A 22,673-nucleotide genomic window follows, 5' to 3' on the forward strand; every position below is an offset into this window, starting at 1 on the left:
GAATCTACTTTTTTTATTGCTTTAACGACAAATGTATTTCAGCAGAGTTTTTAAGTGGTTAAATATGTTAATTTTGTGATATAAAATGAATACATCTCACTTTAGTCATATGGTTTAATTATTGTTTACACATTTGATTTCTGGTGTTTTTTTGTCGCCAGATGAATATGTTTTATTGATAAACATTGTTTGAAAGATCGATTTGTTTGGGATCGGACGGATCGCGCGCTTAAATCCGGGTCTACAAGCGGGATTTATATAAGTGGATAGCTTGTTGTAAAATAAATAAAGTATATACAACAATAACAAACACACAGCGAACGTTTTGCCGACCATTCCTTATAATTCATTTGTAATTTAAGTCACGAGAAGAAGCGAGGGAAACAGGGAAACAAAAATGTTGTCCAACACTGCATTACTGTACCTTAAAACGAATACATTTACTAAATGAAGCACGAGGACTTCTCTAGATTTAACACGCGCAAAAAACAAAACAAACAAAAACGCAAACAATAGAAGAAAATATCATAATGTGAACAGTAAAAACTATAGAAAATATAAAGAAATGACTAAAAGAAAGATTTACTCGGACACGTTAATCTTGGCCAATCCAAGTAAATAATGTCACGTTCCCAAATGAGAACAAAGTATAAACAGCGGAACCAACAGGTAAACTAACGAGCATTAAACATGCCAAGCTTCATATCGAACACAAAATAAAATCATAACAATTTCCCTGCATCTCTTGAAACTGTGTGTTGTTCTTTTTTTCTGTCAGTTGTTGATATCATGCACGATTAAAGTGATATTAGGGACCCTTGAAGAAGGTACACAAATAGTTAATCAATCACTGGCACTCCTACAATTGATCCTATAATCTACTTTATGAATTACTAGACTTATTGGCCCTTGAATACTCATGGTCATTTGGGAGGGGGAGCTGAGTCTCTTTGTAGTAGCTGGTGGCTACCTCAGTGAAAAATATACTAGAGGTCCGTCGCATGTCATTCAAAGCAATAAGCTCACCGCCACACAGGTGGAGGCTTGGTATTTCATGGAGGGGTTCACTATGTATGTCCTTAGGGCGAATATTACCGAGATTTGCAAGGATCTGCTAACATAAATTAACATATTCGAAATTCAATGAAAACTATTATAAGACCTGCTACTCTTTTTAATTCACCTCGTTACGGAACGCATTGACATTTGTTAAGACTGGGTTGTTTTATAGCTACATACAGATTTCACGTATTTTAAAAGTTCGGACATTTCTAAACACATTTTCTTGGTTTTTTTTTTTTTTTTTTTGTACTTCCGTGTACAGATTACTATGTACATCACTCGCCAAATCTGCATCATGCTTCCTTTCATCTGGTAAAGGAAGTGAAAATGAAATATTTAACGAGTTGTATGTCTTCTGTTACAGCCTTCCGGCATAGAAAACAAAAACAAACAAAAAATCAGCTATTTTGCAAACCCGGATGCGTTCCAGCACAGGCATGGTTATTTTTTGTTATCAATTACGTACCACGTACATTCAGTTAACCAGCATGTACCAACTGAGAGGACTTGTCAGGGCACGTGTTTCTTTTAGTTTAAGTTGTATGCATGACTGATTGTGTTTTCCTTGCGCTGCCTAGGTATCCGTTCTGTCAGCTTACCCTATAAGTCTGTCGAATTGGAAATTAATATTGTATATATTTTACAAAAGATTATTTTCATTTTTCGGTACGATTTTGTTGACACATAATTATCTCCTTAAAGAAGGTGACACGTAAAAAGGAAGTTGAGAGGGGGAGGGGCCGTATTGTTTTTCCTTTTATAATTTCTGGTTTCGTTCTTCCCTTCTCCATTATACCGCCGGCGAGGTTTCTGACACGGAACGAAACTGAACATAAATGTTCGTGTATTGGGTAAGATACAAGCTGTTGGGTAAGATACAAGATACAAGTTGTTAATGAATTCCACCCTTATATCTATTGGGTAAGATACACATCTATTGGGTAAGATACAAGCTGTTGGGTAAGATACAAGATACAAGTTGTTAATGAATTCCACCCTTATATCTATTGGGTAAGATACAAGCTGCTGGGTAAGATACAAGATACAAGTTGTTAATGAATTCCACCCTTATATCTATTGTGTAAGATACAAGCTGTTGGGTAAGATACAAGATACAAGTTGTTAATGAATTCCACCCTTATATCTATTGTGTAAGATACAAGCTGTTGGGTAAGATACAAGATACAAGTTGTTAATGAATTTCACCCTTACATCTATTGGGTAAGCCACGAGTTATTACTGGATTTGATCGTTACGTCTATTGGGTAAGCCACGAGTTATTACTGGATTTGATCGTTACGTCTATTGGGTAAGCCACGAGTTATTACTGGATTTGATCGTTACGTCTATTGGGTAAGCCACGAGTTATTACTGGATTTGATCGTTACGTCTATTGGGTAAGCCACGAGTTATTACTGGATTTGATCGTTACGTCTGTCTATTGTGTAAGCCACGAGATATTACTGGATTTGATCGTTACGTCTATTGGGTAAGATACCAGTTTCACTTAATTGATACTTATTGATATCTTAAGACATAATCATCATTATATGTTGACCGACGTTAATACCAACAAACATTTCCGTAAGAAATGGATTATTGGTGAAACGAGAGCCAAACATGAACGAGGGAACATCCTTCAAGGAGAATAAGACGAAGTGTTCTTCTTCATCGACGATATCCGCTAAATCTTGTAAATCTTGGTCAATCTAGGGTTTCAGATGAGAAAAACAAACAATCTGAAAATACCAACGAGTCAACATAACTATAAATCAAACGCCATAAAACTAGGGCAAAATATGAACAAAAGAACGATCTACACGGAGACACATGAAAAAGTACAAGGAGAAAAGGACCAAGTGCTCCGGAAGAGTAAGCGTCTTCTGCTTCATCGACTACACCCACCCATCATATAAATCTAGGTCAAACGATAAAAGATGAAACCTGTGCAGTATACGTCATGGTTTGATTCATTCTCAAATATGTAACATGGAATCAAAATTTACTTCTAATCATAAAAATATGAAATGTATGTGTTTCTGTTCTTATTTTATTGTATGGGATTATTTGGTTACGTGTTAAACGCTGGATCTGTCATCTCATTTGAGAGCATGACATTACTCACCTAGGCTGACCAAAGTCTACATGGCGGGTGTCGTCGAAGAATCAGTAGACCCTTACATTTCGGAACAATAAACCAGTTTCTTCTTTCGCAGCAACCGTTACTCTGTCGCCAGCTGGAAAACAGGTGAGTTTACTATGTAATTAAGCTATGTACGAAAGAAACTCAGAAATTTAGAGAACATTAGATAGTTCACGTATTGACCGTGCTCAGCAGAGCAAGTTATTAGAAAGTTGAATGAATTCAAAGTGTTGAGAACGTTTTTATAGGTGTACAGTCGTAAGTGAAACCACAAAGCTTGAACATGAGTATGATATCGTGAATACGGACATAAAATTTTATTTTTCTTGTGTTTTATCAATGATCTCTGTCTTAAGTTCATATTTGTCTTCGTTTGGATCGATTTGTTTATTTCTTTTTGCTTCTTGCTTATTTATTTTTATTTTTTATTTCGAGCGTATATCGATATTGTTTTGTTATTACGATATTAAGTCAACTTACAGTTTTTATTTATCATTTGCCTAATCCTGAAATACCAGCACCTGATAAGTAAATAACGTTATACTGAGTCAATGATGTACCAACTTCAGTAATTTTTTTTTTTCGGTTCTTGATGTAATTCATTGAATGTCATTGAGTATATAGCAACGTTTAGCATTAAATGAAATAAACAAAATGTTTTTTCACGAATTCATATGCCATCGAGAGGTTAAAAGGTTATCTCGAACTTTTTGAAAGGTATAAATAGAGATAATAGTTAACAAAAACAATCTAAGATAAAAAGAAAAGACAGATACAAAAACAGCAGATACGTAAAGACAGGTTTAAATATCAGAAACTCTTATAACATCAATAAATTTCCATTTAATAAGAAAACTGTTATACTGTGATATAAGTATATCGAGTCTATAATCAATTGAGTCGGTTATGTTAAGCGTACCTCTACTATTTACCTTGTACTCAGAAGTATACATACTAGGATCTACACTGGTGACCTTTGACCTTCGTACTGATCGTGACCTTGATAGACGAAGTGGTTAACCTTTAACTTGGGCTACCGGCTTGTTATGTTAAGTGGTACATATATACTTGATTTTGAGAATAATTGTGTTTGGGTTTGAGTTACTTGTTCAATTAATATCAAATTAAGATTCCCGCCATCCTCACCCCTCCTGGCATTAAAAGAAGTTATATGAGCGACTTTCATGATATATGAGAGTGATCATTTCAAAAAACGGCAATGATAAACACATCCGACAGAATTAAATACCATGTTTTCGCCAATGAACATTTTTTTGTTTGTTTTCATAACATTTTCATACATCAAAGTAAAACTCCTCGCTGGAGGAATCACTATCGACCATTATTTGATAACGAATATTTATCAAATATCCTAAACTTGGAAGTTGCTGCTGTTATGAATAACAGCGGCTTTACTTATTGCGCGACAGAGGTAAGCTTGATGATGAACTTAATAAAATCAAATGTTGAATACTGCTTGAGATACGTAATTCACCATGTCTCACATACATGACATTAGAGTTTTTATTTCAGGAGATTTTATGAAAGGCTTCTTAAATGTTTTTATTTTTGTGAGCTTTTAGAATAAGCGAAACAATTAAGATACAACACATAGCAAAACTCAGAAAGGATTTAAAGCAAAACTATGGAGGGCAAAATGATTTTCTTTTCTCAGAGTCGTAAGTGACGCTAAGGGTATAAAATGTTGAAACCAAGGAGACAGCGGTGGAAAACTGTAATTGGTCGGAACAAATGCCAAAATCAATATGAATAAATGTGCTAAACCAATTACTCATCATATTTCATAACTTTCGGAACACAGGGTCGTATTCGCCTTCTAAATCTTTCGTTTGTTCATATTTTACACTAGTTTTACAGATATAGGATCGCACAACGCTACAAGATGTGTGATGTGCGCACGATTTCTGCACGATAGAAACTCGGGCGAAATAAGCTTTCGCACATTTGTGCGATTCTTTCGAGGTTGATACAAATGTATTTATTTTCTAAATTTATGAGAATACAACTAAGGATATTTCGTAATTAAGCCATGAAGTTGGACACGTGTTGATTTATCAGATATACACTGAATACTTATATACGCTGGTAATCTTAAGTGTTTTATATACAAAGAGTCATACATGAGTAGCCTTAGTGTACGGACAAACATTATAGATACATTATATTTGTAAACATCAAATGATCCGTATTTTCACGTTGCAGCAATGAAGCATTTAAAAATCTAAACCGTCTGAAAGGAAATTTTATTTTTATTACGTCTGTATTGCACTCATTTTTCAAACATTTTGTAAACAAAAATACAGGTTTCAAGTTTTATTATATCCAAATGCAATACAGCTTAGAGGTACATGTACATTATGTACGTAATTAAATTATCAAAATCCATATTTGTAATGGTCAAGAAGGCGGAGGACAATTCCATTCAAATGCACACACACACATATAGTAGATATATATATCTAATACATGTAGCACGGGCCAGTTACGTGATGAAGTAATGTATGTATGACGTTACAACAGGTATATATATGTGACGTCATAAATTGATAATTATTCCTTTCAAATGGTATTCGAATATAATGCTTACTCAGAGAGGATTTGTTTTCTTTTAATATTAGCGACAAAAATATTTACCCAGTCTGTTTAAAGATTTAACACTTTTACAGGTAAATAATTCTATAAGTTTATAAACATTTGAACGTCTATGGAAGCTCTTTTTAATGTGTGTTTTTATTAAATCAGAATATGCTGGACAAAGTAGTACATGTAGTACATGTACTTCATCTTCGACGTCATTTTTACTACACAGTGTACATACTCTCTGCCGTCTTGGGATGTTATAGCGCCCAGATTCTATCTTAAGATTGTGTCCTTGCATGCGAAATTGACTCAACCTAAAAATAATGGGCTTTGTCAGATAGAACTGGGTACAAAAGGTATCAACAAGGTGCTTGTACAAATAACAATTGGAAGATGCATCAAAGGCACTGCATAATTCTTGAATGAAGACATTTTGGACGCGTAGAGCATACATTTGCTAAAAAAAAAAAAAAAAAAATTATTTTGCATATATTGGCTATTCCAAAATAGTAAAAGCCTACATAGTCCATGCTTAATTTGATAAACCCAATTAATTTTACAATTAGATTTTCTAATACTCAATTCGACTAATGCGTCAAAGCATGCCTATGAAACACAGTTACTAGTATGTAGATTTTTAACGAGTACTTCATTACGGCTATTTTACGGTGCAAATATAATGAATGTACCACTGTTTAAAAAAACTTAGAAGTATTCACATTTTTCTTAACAGTTAATAGATCTTTGAGAAAACAAAGGTGGGCCTTCTCAGCTTGTGGCTATACAGTGTCCCAAAGTTTCACACACATAATTCAATACACATGCCACGTATATATCGAATAATGACATTTTAGTTTCCGTATAAAGGACAATAACCTTCATTTTTCTTTTTAGATGATAATATGCTTTTCTGCCTTGACTGATTATGTATCTTGTATTATAGTAAATTTTCCATTATATGTTAAAACTTCTCAACAATTTCGATAGATTCGCTGTCTAAAAGTAATAATTTTTGCTTTATCTATATTAACATTTAAATTCGATTTTTCCATATACCTATTATTACTGTTGTCTTTATTTCCTTCAAAATGAAGAGCATGACATCACAATATTATTGTGATATTACATGTAGCAAAAGAACAACATATCAAGTATTAAAAAGGTGTACAGATATGAAAACATATTTATATAAACCAAGGGAAAGCAATAGAAATAAGTTATTGATTGAACAAGTATCGTAATTCTATAATGAAGGTATAGTAATAATTGATGATTACTGACCAAGTGAACGGATTAGCATGAAATAATCTATCATACTCATACAATTCAATCATCCTTTGTACATGATACACTGAAATTAATCTTAATTCTTCAACATTATGTTTGTTGCCTTGATAGTCCTCTGGCGATGAATGTGAATAGGAAGAAAATTCAATTCCAGAGATAAACACAACAGAACACCATAAGTCGTCACGCATATCTTTTGTTAAAGAACAGTGTATAATAACATGGTTCAGAATATCTGTGTAAAAATATCCACAAAACGGACACAATAATGGAGTACTTATATTTCGTATGGAAACAATAATTCTAACAATATAACTTACATTGCAAAAACAACTTGGATAGTTTAAAGCTAGTTTTCATAAACAGTATGGTTTTAATTGATTGTGTAGTAATAGAAATCTCCAAAAGATTTGAATGATGTCTCTTTTCTCCAATACATTCATGTCTGGGTCGGTCTTTACTGTGTTTTCATAGTAAATTCTGTACTTGAGGTATAACTGAGCAACCCCCCCCTTTCCCCCTTTTAATTTCTTTTTGTTCTTTATCTATAAGATAGCATATTGATTTATTCTTTCTCACATATTATCTTATAATAACAGCCTACGTCCTCAATTCCGCCTGCGTCTCTTCTAACTGGAGATGGATTAATATTAGTTGTCAAACTTGTTTCCAAATCTAATTTCAATTGTTATTTGATGCAACTATGTACACTGTAAAGAGAAAAAATGAAATAAAATAAAGTTTACAAGAAAAATCTTGGAAAATCGGTATAGCATTGATTATTCTTCGCAACCAAGCACTTGTTTCATAGTCTGAAACGAACTTGTGCACACTTTTTATCCAGTATATTTTATTTGGAAATGTCCCATCATTTAGTAAAAGTTCAAAATACTCATATAAGTTGTACCTTTTCAATATTTTAACAATGTCTGGTATATAACCATCTTGGAAAAATTCATTTAGGTTGTATAAAAAGCACCTCAATATAAAAATTATATAAATTACTTCTTTCCATTCTGCACAATCTTCCTAAAAATAAAGGTTTAAGGTACCAATGTATGCTTCTAAGGACGTCCATCTCAGTAGGGAGGTACACGTGTCACTTCTAGTTCTTTTTTTCTAGATCTTATATTGACTTCAGAGTAAAACGATGGGCGCTTTCCAGCATCAATATTTCGGAGTTTGAAAGTATCTAAAGTTCACAACCATATAGTGCAAACAGATATGAAATATTTTTTTTTACAAATCTTTGAAACAGTTAAAGGATTAAGAGCACATTGCTGAGCTCCAGAACTTACAGGTGCCATAGTGTCACTTAAGTTATTACAAGCCTGTTTTGTTCTCTCCATAGAGTCATGTCTGAAATTCAACAGAATACCAAGATGAGTGATATTGGAAAAACTGGTAATACATTATTATAAAGATACACATAACAATTTACGTCTATCAAATTTTTCTTTGGAAAAACAACAATTATATTTTTTGACGCTGAATACAAGGATCTCTGTCTGCGGCTATATGATTCACATATATTTAACATTTTCTGAACTCGTAGCATTTGTGCTTGCCAAATCAGCTTGAGATGGAATGTTTACATGTGTATATGTTTATCTGTTATCTTTGCACCCTGCCCACAATTTTCTACTTCAGTTAATAATTCGTTGATAAACACTTAAACACCAAATAGATTTTTGCAGAGAGTCCCGCCCCCTCCCCCCACGCCCTCATTTGTACGATTCCTCTCTCCATCTTAACCGGTGTAGAAAGTACATAATTGAACAGTATATGGCTTTGTACATCGGTATGAATAAGTCTTAAAATATTCCATACTTTACCCGTGCGGCCTACATCGTACAATTTTACAAGTCAGCCGTCGTGCCAAACTGTTTCAAAAGCTTTTAAACTATCTAAAAGTAAGACATATACGCCAGAATACGATGCGCTATCGTGTTATCGCTTCTTGCTATCGTGATATCGCATCGTGGTATCGTGATATCGCAATCTCATTTCCTATTAAACGAAGCGATATTACGATGTCCCGAATCAGCCACCATACCCAGAATCATTTTCCATTTTATAATAAACATATTCTTGCAAATCAAACGCAGTACAGAGACTACATAAGTCGTTTTGGTACGCTAACTGTTGTTTGTTGGAGACAACGATTCACTTTGTGATAAACCGACATGTATATCAAACATGGCGGATAATTTACTATCTATTTTAAACATGACGTACATTATCATAAATAGATTTAATAACACTGAGAAGTCTACCCCTAATACCTAACCCCTTGTACCTTACCCAGGCTTTAAACCAAACTGGACAATTGAAACAATACTCCATTTTACAAAACGTTTAATAAACAGTGACGTAAACATTTTAGCTAAATAGCTAATTAATGTAATTCCCTGATAATAATTGACACCGTTTCTATCGTCTTTTTTATATAAAGGAATGATAACGCCCTGAGTCCCTGACTCTGGAAAAATATCCTGTTTGTAACATAATATCAAATAACCTTAATAAAAAGGGTGAAAAATATCTTTGTACTCAATATAAAGATATACATAAGTATAAAATTAATACGAGCACAATTACCATTAGATAAACCCTTAATGTTACAATCTACATCTAATTCGGGAAACAGACAGTCAGTGTTTTTGTCTTCCAAAATACCACTGCTATTGGCCCCACCTTCTAAACCTTTAAAATAATTGAAGAAATCCGTTAATGATACATCCCCTGTCTTACATGTCTTATGATTAGAAAAATCATGATAAAATAGGATTATTACATTTTAATAAATGTAGCATGTTCCCTTACATTCGTAAATACCTGTCAGACTTATTCTGTTGGACAGTGAACACTCACCATTAAACACTGCTAATGGACTTTAATAACTTTTGAACAACGATCTACAGTTTTTATCGAACCCTGGTTTATCTGGTCCTCTTTTATAGATGTAACAAAATGACAAGAACATGAACAATTTAATACTTTTCTACTGGATATACAAATATTTATCAAATAACGTGCGGGTACATTTCACGATATATGTTCAGGCAAATTTAAGTGTTGTGTTTGTTACATGGGCGACCAAGCCGGTACGGATCCGGGCCTGTCACGTATATACCCGTAAACACAGCCCGAAATCTTTTGTTGCCCAAGGCACCACTACTCACCACCTGAGGTGTGACACTATTTACGATAAGACTAATTAATGCAGGTCCAGTGTTATTTCAAAAACTGTCGAATTAAAAATGATTTTTATAATCACCGATCAAATTTAATGTTCAAATTTAATGTTTAAGTGATAGCTATTTAGCACTTACTTCACGGATTTTCCGTTTAATTTTTATTCCGTATTATCAACCAATCATTTTTACCAAACCGCATCAATTGCGCGATCCAATCACACAGTCATGCGCACGAATGTGCAGCTATTGAGGACATATCGCATCGCGCATGCGCGAGTTTCTTGCTCCATGTGATGTTGTCCTATAGATTATGCATCGGCATTTCAGAAAAATATCAATATATCATTTTATAGATAGTTATTGCAAAATGTATGACACTGATCCGTAAATTTGACATTTCTTAGTTACAAATATATATTTCTTTTAATTTTAGCTGGAAATTAGTGGTGTAATTTATGTATGTATTAATGTTATGTATAAATCTCCAAATGCATGCTCTGACTATCAAGTATACTAACTTTCCAACACATTGATATGACTTTGACAAACTTGAATTAAAAATTATTTGTGTTATTTTTTAGTTCACGGAAATTTTCAAAGTCCCTTCGCTGTAAAGGTAAACATGTCATCAATGTACGTGTATCGATGAGTCATTAAGACGGACTGCTATTTATAGATATAGTAAATAATCATATTATTTTCTGATCAAAGTACATTTGATATCTTTGGATTTCATAGCGACAAAGCTATAATTAAAAAATAGTTAAACACAGTATCAACAATCACTAGAGTTTATTTCAATGTCTTGGTTATTATTTTTTTCAATTATTTATCTATAAATTTATCGCTCTATACATTCCCTTCGTACATATACAAGGCAATTTCAAAGGCATATATAAAGTGTCCGACTGATATTTGTAACCATTGGTGTGAATATATACTGACCGATTCACTTACGGTAAAGAAAACAATAATGGCGAATCATGAACGCGTTATTGAAAAAATGTACAATGTGTATATACTATGTTGACGTTGATACTTACATGTACAAGCGTTATCGAAGAAGTGTACAATGTGTATATACTATGTTGACGTTGATACTTACATGTACACTCATTTTAACGAGAAGTGTACGATGTATATACTATGTTGACGTTGATACTTACATGTACACTCATTTTAACGAGAAGTGTACGATGTATATACTATGTTGACGGTGATACTTACATGTACAAGCGTTATTGAAGAAGTGTACGATGTATATACTATGTTGACGTTGATACTTACATGTACACTCATTTTAACGAGAAGTGTACGATGTAGCCATAATTATAACAGAGATATTTATTCTTGATTTCGTTTTATCTGCATTCAGATGCCTTCAGACATTTTCGGGTTTTTGTTTTAGATCTTCAGAAAAAAGGTGAACGGAAGTGATGACGTACAAGCCACGGCTAATTGCTTTGTTGTCTGTTTGTTTTGTTATTTTTTTTATTTTCTTCTCAGTTGATACTGGATCGTGCGTGTACGCGCACAATATATGCACGATGTGCGCTCGATCTGTGCACGAATATTTTTGTGCGTTGTGCGTTAGAACACATGTAGTAAATTTGAGTTTGGAGTATGATAATGATTTTTCTGTGATATTGGTTAAACCCCGATAACGATAAGCCTATATACGAATGATATTTAGCATCAATAGTTATTACGTTATCTTAATAAACAAATGTAAAATCAATTAATGTAATCTCAAGATTTCTCATTCATTTTCAGATTTTTTTTTTCATTTTTAAAATGACAAACTTTTTTTTTTAAATTCATTCATAATAAAAATATTATTATGATATCAGAAGTATTGCCAAAGTAGTTTTCTGTGTCATCCTGATACTTTGAAAATCAACATGAATATTTAGGGACAGCAGTGTGTGGGATTTAATGTGGATATTTTCTATGAAATTTAATCAAGGAAATGAATAACATTACGGAGAATAGTCAGAATTTCTTTTTTTTTTCAATTTATCTTTCAAGTAATGGATGGCTATGGAATGAATGTTAGGCCACGCCTCATCCGGGTTAGCAGATTTATCAATACCTGTAATCCATTCTGACTGTGAGACGTGAGAACATTACCTGTATCGATTGATTCCCTTTCTAAGTTATTGATAAATATTGGTAAGTATTGAAAATGTATAATGTCGATTTTATGACTCAAACGGTGTATTATCATTTACGATTTAAGTACAGTTTAGTTTTTGTCAAAGCAAAACTTGTGTTTAAACATGTTATCGACATCATCAAAGTTTGTCCAGATGTAAACAAATTGAATACACCTTTCAGTATTTGTACATAACAAGATACACCAGAAATAGCTAATGACTCACATTGCGTAATACAGCTGTTCCACTTTCGTTCCTTCGAGAAATATTAGGAGTTTAATCACGTATGTCAGATATATGATGGTCAAAATAATATATATAGGGAAGTTTATGCCACATCTATCTGATAATGGCGTTCACAGATAAATCTATTTCTACTTTGCATATTTTTCACAGAATATATATATGACAATAATACATTGGTGTATTTATAACGACATAAATGTCATACAACATTATAATATATGTAATTCTCGAGACATAGATGAGATACTTAGTACACGTTATATATACAGGTATTTCTCATATCGTTACTGTCTTAAATGGTAATATTTCTCACAGCGTAAAATGTCACACACATGGTAAAATTTCTCACAAAGTAAGTTTGATAAATAGTAATATCTCTCACAGCGTAAAATGTCACACACATGGTAACATTTCTCATAGTGTAAAATGTCACACACATGGTAAAATTTCTCACAAAGTAAGTTTGATAAATAGTAATATCTCTCACAGCGTAAAATGTCATACACCTGGTAACATTTCTCACAGCGTAAAACGTCACACACATGGTAACATTTCTCACAGCGTAAAACGTCACACACATGGTAACATTTCTCACAGCGTAAAATGTCACACACCTGGTAACATTTCTCACAGCGTAAAATGTCACACACCTGGTAACATTTCTCACAGCGTAAAATGTCACACACATGGTAACATTTCTCACAGCGTAAAATGTCATACACCTGGTAACATTTCTCACAGCGTAAAATGTCACACACTTGGTAACATCTCTCACAGCGTAAAATGTCATACACCTGGTAACATTTCTCACAGCGTAAAATGTCACACACATGGTAACATTTCTCACAGCGTAAAATGTCACACACCTGGTAACATTTCTCACAGCGTAAAATGTCACACACCTGGTAACATTTCTCACAGCGTAAAATGTCATACACCTGGTAACATATCTCACAGCGTAAAATGTCATACACCTGGTAACATCTCTCACAGCGTACAATGTCACACACATAGTAACATTTCTCACAGCGTAAAATGTCACACACCTGGTAACATTTCTCACAGCGTAAAATGTCACACACATGGTAACATTTCTCACAGCGTAAAATGTCACACACATGGTCACAAAGTAAGTTTGACACAATAATATCTCTCACGGCGTAAACGTGATACATAGTAACATTTTCGACAAAGTAAATGAGATACAGGTAATATTTTTCACAAAGTCAACATGACTCATAGAAATATTACCTTTTTATGATACACAGTAAAATTTCTCACAATGTAAGCTTGGTACAAAGAGATACTTGTGAAAGCTTATCTGTACTACTAAGTATTTATTACATCGTAAGTGTGGTATTGTAATGTTTCTCACAATGTCCACGTGATACTGTGTGAAGTAGTACCATGATACATAATAGTGATAATTCTCACATGACATTTGTTTTATATATGATAAAACAGTGAAATATCTACCATATGTATGAGAGGCGTTGTAAACATAAAGTGAGTTATTTTTAAGCAACCAATGCTTGTTTATGTAAAACATCTTCATAAAATACCAAAACCTATCGACTGAATATTATACTTCCAACCGTGTAGATAGAAAACAACACGTGAAGATGTTAACGGTAGGTCGTGACACGGTCTATTGACTAGGAGATGTCCCAGACTTACCTCACGCGCATGCCACAATTTAAAGTCCATTATAGATAGATAGCAATCCCTTGCTTAGCTTTTGATGAATATGTATTTAAAGGATGGAAATGAAAATAATTTAGACATAAGAGAGACGGTATTGAAACAAGACGACAAATGACATACAGACTGAAAATGGATCTCATTGACATCTGGATGTTAGGTATGATTGTATCGACAGGAATGGAGATAGGTAAGTTTTAAGTCTCCTTTCTATATCCACTCATGTCTTCAGATTTCAAACATGTATAATTCAGTTTCAAGATTTTATTCATTAATTTCGTTCCTAAAGTGAGAAACTAAACAAAAGCTTTTTTCTACTTGTTGGCAAAAAATGATAAGTGCAAGGATGACGATTAAAACCGAAAAAGCAAAATTAGACTTTCAAATTGATCGACATTGTAAAAACAAATAAATACAAATGAAACAATGTTGCCCTATCGAAAAAGAAAAATTAAGAGATAAGTATTTGTTAAATAAGAAATAATTTGAATAAACGTATATATTAGCAATACATGTATGTGCTAGATGAGCGTTGTATATTGTATTTTACAGTGCTGTTTGTCTCTGTTGTATTTTACAGTACTGTTTGTCTATATTGTATTTTACCGGACTGTTTGTCTATGTTGTATTTTACAGTACTGTTTGTCTATGTTGTATTTTACCGGACTGTTTGTCTATGTTGTATTTTACCGGACTGTTTGTCTATATTTTATTTACATCACTGTTTGTCTATATTGTATTTTACAGTACTGTTTGTCTATGTTGTATTTTACAGTACTGTTTGTCTATGTTGTATTTTACAGTACTGTTTGTCTATGTTGTATTTTACATTACTGTTTGTCTATGTGATATTTTACATCACTGTTTGTCTCTGTTGTATTTTACAGTACTGTTTGTCTATGTTGTATTTTACAGTACTGTTTGTCTCTGTTGTATTTTACAGTACTGTTTGTCTATGTTGTATTTTACATCACTGTTTGTCTCTGTTGTATTTTACAGTACTGTTTGTCTATGTTGTATTTTACAGTACTGTTTGTCTATGTTGTATTTTACAGTACTGTTTGTCTATGTTGTATTTTACAGTACTGTTTGTCTATATTGTATTTTACAGTACTGTTTGTCTATGTTGTATTTTACAGTACTGTTTGTCTATATTGTATTTTACAGTACTGTTTGTCTCTGTTGTATTTTACAGTACTGTTTGTCTATATTGTATTTTACAGTACTGTTTGTCTATGTTGTATTTTACATTACTGTTTGTCTATATTGTATTTTACCGGACTGTTTGTCTATGTTGTATTTTACAGTACTGTTTGTCTATATTGTATTTTACATTACTGTTTGTCTGTATTGTATTTTACATTACTGTTTGTCTATGTTGTATTTTACAGTACTGTTTGTCTATGTTGTATTTTACATTACTGTTTGTCTATGTTGTATTTTACATTACTGTTTGTCTATATTGTATTTTACCGGACTGTTTGTCTATGTTGTATTTTACAGTACTGTTTGTCTATGTTGTATTTTACATTACTGTTTGTCTATATTGTATTTTACAGTACTGTTTGTCTATGTTGTATTTTACATTACTGTTTGTCTATATTGTATTTTACAGTACTGTTTGTCTATGTTGTATTTTACATTACTGTTTGTCTATATTGTATTTTACCGGACTGTTTGTCTATGTTGTATTTTACAGTACTGTTTGTCTATGTTGTATTTTACATTACTGTTTGTCGATGTTGTATTTTACATTACTTTTTGTCTAAGTTGAAATATACAGTACTGTTTGTCTATATTGTATTTTACAGTACTGTTTGTCTATGTTGTATTTTACATTACTGTTTGTCTATGTTGTATTTTACATTACTGTTTGTCCATATTGTATTTTACATTACTGGATGTCTATGTTGTATTTTACCGGACTCTTTGTCTATATTGTATTTTACAGTGCTGTTTGTCTATATTTTATTTACAGTACTGTTTGTCTATGTTGTATTTTACATTACTGTTTGTCTATGTTGTATTTTACATTACTGTTTGTCTATGTTGTATTTTACATTACTGTTTGTCTATGTTGTATTTTACATTACTGTTTGTCTATGTTGTATTTTACAGTACTGTTTGTCTATGTTATATTTTACAGTACTGTTTGTCTTTGTTGTATTTTACAGTACTGTTTGTCTATATTGTATTTTACATTACTGTTTGTCTGTATTGTATTTTACAGTACTGTTTGTCTCTGTTGTATTTTACAGTACTGTTTGTCTATATTGTATTTTACCGGACTGTTTGTCTATATTGTATTTTACCGGACTGTTTGTCTATGTTGTATTTTACAGTACTGTTTGTCTATGTTGTATTTTACCGGACTGTTTGTCTATGTTGTATTTTACCGGACTGTTTGTCTATATTTTATTTACATCACTGTTTGTCTATATTGTATTTTACAGTACTGTTTGTCTATGTTGTATTTTACAGTACTGTTTGTCTATGTTGTATTTTACAGTACTGTTTGTCTATGTTGTATTTTACATTACTGTTTGTCTCTGTTGTATTTTACTCTCTGTTGTATTTTACAGTACTGTTTGTCTATGTTGTATTTTACAGTACTGTTTGTCTATTTGTATTTTAAAGTAATGTTTGTCTATGTTGTATTTTACCGGACTCTTTGTCTATATTGTATTTTACAGTGCTGTTTGTCTATATTTTATTTACATTACTGTTTGTTTATATTGTATTTTACAGTACTGTTTGTCTATGTTGTATTTTACATTACTGTTTGTCTATATTGTATTTTACAGTACTGTTTGTCTATGTTGTATTTTACGTTACTGTTTGTCTATGTTGTATTTTACATTACTGTTTGTCTATGTTGTATTTTACATTACTGTTTGTCTATATTGTATTTTACATTACTGTTTGTCTGTATTGTATTTTACATTACTGTTTGTCTATATTGTATTTTACATTACTGTTTGTCTATGTTGTATTTTACAGTACTGTTTGTCTATGTTATATTTTACAGTACTGTTTGTCTTTGTTGTATTTTACAGTACTGTTTGTCTATATTGTATTTTACATTACTGGTTGTCTATGTTGTATGTTACAGTACTGTTTGTCTCTGTTGTATTTTACATTACTGTTTGTCTATGTTGTATTTTACATTACTGTTTGTCTATGTTGTATTTTACATTACTGTTTGTCTATGTTGTATTTTACAGTGCTGTTTGTCTATGTTGTATTTTACAGTACTGTTTGTCTATGTTGTATTTTACAGTACTGTTTGTCTATGTTGTATTTTACAGTACTGTTTGTCTATATTGTATTTTACATTACTGTTTGTCTGTATTGTATTTTACAGTACTGTTTGTCTCTGTTGTATTTTACAGTACTGTTTGTCTATATTGTATTTTACCGGACTGTTTGTCTATGTTGTATTTTACATTACTGTTTGTCTATGTTGTATTTTACATTACTGTTTGTCTATATTGTATTTTACCGGACTGTTTGTCTATGTTATATTTTACAGTACTGTTTGTCTATGTTGTATTTTACAGTACTGTTTGTTTATGTTGTATTTTACAGTACTGTTTGTCTATACTGTATTTTACATTACTGTTTATAAACCCCTCTCTTTATCACCTTTCCCCATCTAAACCCCAATCCTCATCCCCATCCCACCTCTACCCCCACCCCCAAATAAGGTGGTCTTATAGGTTTCTATTCGTTTCTTATGATATTATTACAAATTAAAAATAATAAATAGCTATTTATGCATGAAATGTAAAATGCTTGAAATTTGCGTTTAAATCTATGAAACCTGCAGGCTTAGATATTTTACGTTAGATATAGTATAATTGGCATACATACTGTCAAACTATATAGACTGGTAACAACATTCAGCTGGGTTGGTTTCGTTATTTACTTTTTGTTTTAATTTTCTATCTTTCATGGCACCGTCAGGACATGTATCACGGAAGTTTGTTTAAATCTATACAGCTACGCCAGCGTGATGTTATCGACTGTTTGCCCTACAATATACAACCAGTAATTTGTTTGTTCGGAAAAAGTAGCCGATAAGTTTCCGGGTGTTTTCAAAAAAATGAACCATGGTTGTTTGTTTTGCTGTACAACAACGGTACTTTTAATTTATCAATCTGTTTGTATCGCAATACCTCAGCAACTTACATCTAGTTTCTGGTGTTTCAGTAATGAACCAACCATCAAAACTAGTTATTTCGAAACTTTGCTAAGCTGAATCTTGAAACACGTATATATAATCTCTACAGTCAAAAATCATGGTATTCCATTAAGCATTATGGGATGTCCGTGACGTCATCGACCTTGTCAACGGTAAGGATTCAAATATCCGATCGTTGATATTCTGAGCTTTTTTATTTCTTGTTTTGATTTATTCATGCATTCAATCGATGTACAATTTACCCTGCTCAATTGTTTGATCATAAATACAGTTGTATGTACCGTACGACTGTGAGACCCTTCTTGATGTTTACAAAATAGCTTACACTGCAGAGTGATCTGGGCTCCAATATCTTTTGATACTGATCACAGGAGAAATTCACCATCCACTGCCTCAGAACTCTCCTCCCCGACCCCGGCGAAGTAAAAATCTCAGATTATTTCGGTCAAGAGTAAATAGTTATATTTCTCAATCTAACAATATAGAAAGGTTAAGAGAGATCAGGCGATTTCTCATGGATATGTCGCTCCTATGATACTTCATTGAAGCCATCTTGAATGACGCATCATTGGAGCGAAAATGATGCCGGAGACCCATCACGTCCTTATAACACACATATGATGCCCAATAGTCTACTAGATATCTAGAAAAAGTATTATTTTAAAAATCATTTGTTGCTTTTTTATTAACAGTGACGTCACAGTTCTCTAATTTACCCAACACGATAACAGTCCCAGAAAACACGCCAGGGGCCACCCGTGTGTACTCAATTATCATAGATTTGCCCTTTGTATTCCATTTCAACTACGATATTGAGTACGAACCACCAAATACAAGTGACCAGTTCCTCGTCATAAACACCCCTAACGGTAAGTAAAGCGAAAGTATTGTCCAGCTACCCGAACCACCAAATACAAGTGACCAGTTCCTCGTCATAAACACCCATAACGGTAAGTAAAGCGAAAGTATTGTCCAGCTACCCAACCACCAAATACAAGTGACCAGTTCCTCGTCATAAACACCCCTAACGGTAAGTAAAGCGAAAGTATTGTCCAGCTCCCCGAACCACCAAATACAAGTGACCAGTTCCTCGTCATAAACACCCCTAACGGTAAGTAAAGCGAAAGTATTGTCCAGCTCCCCGAACCATCAAATACAAGTGACCAGTTCCTCGTCATAAACACCCCTAACAATAAGTAAAGCGAAAGTATTGTCCAACTCCCAGAACCACCAAACACAAGTGACCAGTTCTCGTCATAAGTACTCCTAGTGGTAAGTAAAGCGAAAGTGTTGTCCAGCTCCCCGAACCACCAAATACAAGTGACCAGTTCCCCGTCATAACTACTCCTAACGGTAAGTAAAGCGAAAGTGTTGTCCAGCTACCCGAACCACCAAATACAAGTGACCATTTCCCCGTCATAAGTACTCCTAACGGTAAGTAAAGCGAAAGTGTTGTCCAGCTCCCCAACTATCAAATACAAGTGACCAGTTCCCCGTCACAACTACTCCTAACGGTAAGTAAAGCGAAAGTGTTGTCCAGCTCCCAGAACCATCAAATACAACTTACCAGTTCCCCGTCATAACTACTCCTAACGGTAAGTAAAGCGAAAGTATTGTCCAGCTCCCCGAACCACCAATTACAAGTGACCAGTTCCTCGTCATAAACACCCCTAACGGTAAGTAAAGCGAAAGTATTGTCCAGCTCCCCGAACCACCAAATACAAGTGACCAGTTCCTCGTCATAAACACCCCTAACGGTAAGTAAAGCGAAAGTATTGTCCAGCTCCCCGAACCACCAAATACAAGTGACCAGTTCCTCGTCATAACTACTCCTAACGGTAAGTAAAGCGAAAGTATTGTCCAACTCCCAGAACCACCAAATACAAGTGACCAGTTCCCCGTCATAATTTTGTCGTTTTTGACAAATCTTGATGTAGAAGGAAAAAACTTTGTTTTCTATATTTTTTTCAATTCTTTATCAATCGTTCTCTTTTTAACGGATTAATCTCATTCTTGAAGACAACAAAACATACAGTAGTATCATTAACTTTCACAATGTTCACGCTCACTGGTAACAGAATGACGTATACTTCTGGTCGAAAACTGAATGCAAGCTACTTAGTATTATCTTGATTTGGTTGTAAATTTGCTACAGTTCCTTTGGATCGTGCACGGTGTTTACATAAACCTGTAAGTTAATGCTTGAAACAAGCATCAACGATATACATACCGTAATGTATATTGACAAAATTGAATTATGGCGCTATAGTAGTGTCTGCACAAGATTGTGTGGTTTGAGTAAAACATTATTGTCCCGTGGAAGTCAACGTAAAGAGGAAATAAAGGTTATACAAAGAAAATCGTCCTTTTAGTAACTTTGGAAAATATCTACCGACTGTGACAGAAATACAGAACAAGACCGGTATTTGACCTATTCAATGTGTTTTGTTTACGACATCCGCTTTGTATAATGATGTGACCTGTAAAGATCGCTCACAAATATACAAAACTGACAATCTCAGAAATACAAAATATATGTTGGAATATTATCACAACATCCGATTATAGAGTTTATAGTCTTCAAAGCCATACGTGTGTGAACTGCTCTTCCCGGTCAAAGTTTAAAGTGTCGGCCTATCAAAACGCCTTTTGGGTTCAATCCACGTGTAGCGTATTGTTTCTTTACACAGCGATTGTTGAATGACACAACCTATTGTGTAAGAAATGTGCTTCATCTTTGTCTATCTAGTTCTGTCTTTACATTAGTAACATATAAAGATATCCACACAGATTTCTGTTATTCATCGAACTACATTTCATGGTGTTTTACAAAAACGGACGTGATCAAAATAATGTCGGGTTGATGAAATGGCAATTTGAAATAGCACCTTTTCATAAGACTTTAGAATTTGATACAGTGATTCCAAATAATAGATAGATAGAATCATTTCTGAATTAAGTAGATTTATATAATGTTGTGAAATAGATACTAAGTTAAAAACCTATATGTAATACATTGAGATCAACGACTAAAACAAATGTTTTCAATATAATAACACATCACTGATCACTTATCACTGACATCGTTCTTACTCGACAGGTTTCGATGTAACTGTGAGGCCAGGCGCCATGTTGAATTTTGAAACACCTCCGAACCAATACCGCATTTCAGTTCTCGACTTGCTTGGCACTGAAGGGTCGGGAGAGGGAACCTTAGAAATACCAGCACAAGTTGTTAAGCGACAGGCGGACCCGAATAACATTGGTATCGGTGTGCTTGAAATCAATATTACAGATGTGGAAGAGCCACCGAAGTTTGACAATACGAAGTATTTCGTCTCAGTTGAGGAGAGTAATGTAAGTAAATATATTATTTAGTCGTAATGTTGTAGCATTTTCAAGGATAACATAAATTCGTGACAGTAAATCATATGGCGAGAAATGTTTGAAGAATGATTTCCAAAAATAAGAAAATATGGTTGCTATGTCGATTAAAACAGCCCTTTCTATCATTTTATAATACATTTGAACGCTTAAAAGACTGATTATTATATCAATTAAAAAATAGGATTAATCAAAACAACTCTTTCTATTACTTTAAGATATATTACAGCAGATAACTAGACTAGTTTGATTTCTGTAGTTTTAACAATAAATGCAACTTTCTGGACGGACGGACGGACGTAAACATAAAACCAGATTCCGTCATTTCCGTATACTATCATATATGTGGCCCTGGTGATGTTTTTCAGACACCTATGGATCCCTATATACTTCTACCCTCACCTGCATTCGACGAAGACTTGAACGACACGATATCTTATGAACTTGATGCTATATATCCCGATAACGAGGCTATACCTTTCGATATAAATAGAACGACCGGAAACATCAAACTTGTTGGAGAATATGATGTAGATGGCAATAATAACCCGGATGTACTGATCATCACCATAAGAGCAGTAGACAGCTTTGGTCTGTCCAACACTACCACACTTTTTGTTACAATAGAGGATATAAATGACAATGATCCAGTGTTTACTGGAACCGGAAATTACGTCATACTACTTCCA

The sequence above is a fragment of the Ylistrum balloti genome, unplaced genomic scaffold, assembly GCF_031769215.1.
Source record: "Ylistrum balloti isolate Yb309-2 unplaced genomic scaffold, AGI_CSIRO_Ybal_v1 Utg371388, whole genome shotgun sequence".
Lineage (NCBI taxonomy): Eukaryota > Metazoa > Mollusca > Bivalvia > Pectinida > Pectinidae > Ylistrum > Ylistrum balloti.